At 38.7% G+C, this 2,491-nt stretch overlaps 1 non-coding gene across 1 annotated transcript; it reads left to right on the forward strand.

Annotated features, from left to right (window-relative positions):
• The first annotated feature begins 753 nt into the window (after positions 1 to 753).
• Positions 754 to 841, forward strand: TRNAR-UCU (transfer RNA arginine (anticodon UCU)). Its single transcript is given in 2 exon segments — positions 754 to 790; positions 806 to 841. It is a non-coding gene; the product is annotated as a tRNA-Arg (tRNA).
• Positions 842 to 2,491: the final 1,650 nt, after the last annotated feature.

The following is a 2,491-nucleotide window of genomic DNA, read 5'->3' on the forward strand; positions in this document are numbered from 1 at the left end:
TTTCTGTCTCCAAATGGCGTTTCCGTAAGTGACATCACCAAAAGTGAACCTGAAAATCCCGGAAGTGACGCTGTTGGAGGACTCTTTACCGGAAGGGACCACTGATGTGGAGGATACACCCTGGCGACAATGAAGGACCGCCGGAACACACCACCACCACACTGGAAGGGACCATGGGACCAGCCGGAGACCCGGACAGGACCGCCGCTAGAGCGTGAGGGAGGAACATGGCCGCAGAGATGGAGTCGCCAGAGAGCAACCAAAGAGGCAAAGAATACGGTGTGTCATCTGAAACACGTCAGCCAGCACTTTTTTCTTTGCTTAATACCTCAGTTTTTACCTTGGAGACTAGTCATACCCCTTTGTTTTTTAACATGATAAACAATAAAAGTTATTTTATTTATTGAAACCTGGTGCTCCTGGATTTCTCCTTTGTTCAAGGACCCGGAGCTCCCACAACCTAGACCAATGAATTTGGGTGCTACAGAAACCCCTGGGAAAGGGAAGGAGTGTGGCAGGGGAGCAGGATGAGGATTGGAACATGAAGCAGGGATGGGATCCCACATGGATGTACCCTTGCACCCATTGACACCTATTGCACCCATACTATCTACCTCCCCATCTGAGCCTGAGATATACCCAGGAACCCATCTGGATCAACGGCCTCCAGTAAGGCCTGATCCTTATTTGCTCATATTTACGAAGGGCTTTTTGCACCCTTCAGGTTAGCGGGTGAGTACTTTAAACTCATACGGCTCTGTGTTGCAATGGATAGCGCATTGGACTTCTAGTTGATCTAGTAGACATTCAAAGGGTGTGGGTTCGAGTCCCACCAGAGTCGACTGTTAAAAGTAAAAAAAAAAGCTTCATTAACAAATTAACTTCAGTTGCCCTCATCTATATCTTCACTAATATCATTCTCACCTTTGCAGTCTCCTCCTCCTGTTTCCCATCCTCCTACCCATCTAGATTGTAAGTTCCCACAGGAATAGAGCCCTCAATTCTCCCTGTATTTGTATGTAAAATTTTGTCTTTTATTCTATTGTTTCTCCATTGTACTTTTATCCTTGTACCCATGGGCAGCGCTGCAGAATCTGTTAGCACTTTACAAATAAAGAATAATAATAATTATAGAAGAAATGAGAGAGTAGTATATACCACTTAATAAACCTCACGGTGCCTCCCTCTTAAAAATTATATCATACTAAAAAAAGAGAGAGAAATATTAGAGAATACAATAATCCTCTAAAAAAGAAAGGGAATAAAAACGGCACACATATGAGGTGAATTCAACAATTTATTAAACTCATATAGCATTTACAAAAGAAGTTTGCCCAAACATGCCCTGCCATCTCAAAAATAGAGCAAAAACGTGCAACCACACCACTATATACAAATTAAAACCAGAACTACATCTCATATCAATATAATACAAGCCTGTATCATTAAATCACACAATTTGTATCATTTCCTGTATCGGATAGCTATAAAATCCAAAACAGGTAGAGCTCTAGTATATCACTTATACATGCAGAGGTAAAGTAACACCACAGAGCTGCATAAATATGTGATATATATATATATATATATATATATATATATATATATATATATATATATATGTATATATATATATATATATATCAGTCACATATAGCAAAGTACAGGTAATAAAACATCAAATTAATTGTATCTAGCATAACAGGCATACATAGCCTTGCTTAAACAAATACAATACAGATGAAATTATCCTCTTATAAATCCAATTTATAATAACCTGTGATCACAGAGTAAATGTATACAGTTTGGAACAAGACAGAGAAACATATACATATACATGAGCAAGCAAGCAAATATAAAGTTCATGCAATGCTAACAAAAGTTCATTCACCTTCTGCCTTCTGTATGGCAATTTTGGAACAGAATGGACTGCATGACATAGGATGAATGGTACATCTATGGTAAGACTTATGCTATACCCTATGCATGCACAATAATACAATCTTTGATGTGGATCATTGCTTTTATAGCACATTATTGGTACATCTTGGTAAGAAAGCATACAAAGTACTAAGTGTGAGGCGTGGCTCACTACCTGTGTGAATATAAAGTGGAGTGGAACTGATAGCTTGCTATATAAAGTTTGGTACATCTGTGGTAAGATCACCCGTATACTTTGTATTTGCTCATTATGCAATTTGCTGCCTAAGGTAAATGTTTTGGTAAGAACGGGTATATAATTTCCTTTATGATGACTTTTGCATTTGCAAACAAAATACCCAGTGTGAGGCATTTATTATCTGTGTGAACACATGGTGTAGCAGGATGGCCTGCTTGGTACATTTATGGTAAGATCAGATATGTATCCCACACACGCCTCAATGTTGCAATAATTTGCTTAAAGTATATCTTTGGATTCAAATGGATACATTGTATTCAGTATGAAGATTGCTTTGTCTTGCTAACAGCACAGCCTGTCCAATCAGGTGAT

The sequence above is a fragment of the Bombina bombina genome, chromosome 6 (genome assembly GCF_027579735.1).
Source record: "Bombina bombina isolate aBomBom1 chromosome 6, aBomBom1.pri, whole genome shotgun sequence".
NCBI classification, from domain to species: Eukaryota; Metazoa; Chordata; class Amphibia; order Anura; family Bombinatoridae; genus Bombina; species Bombina bombina.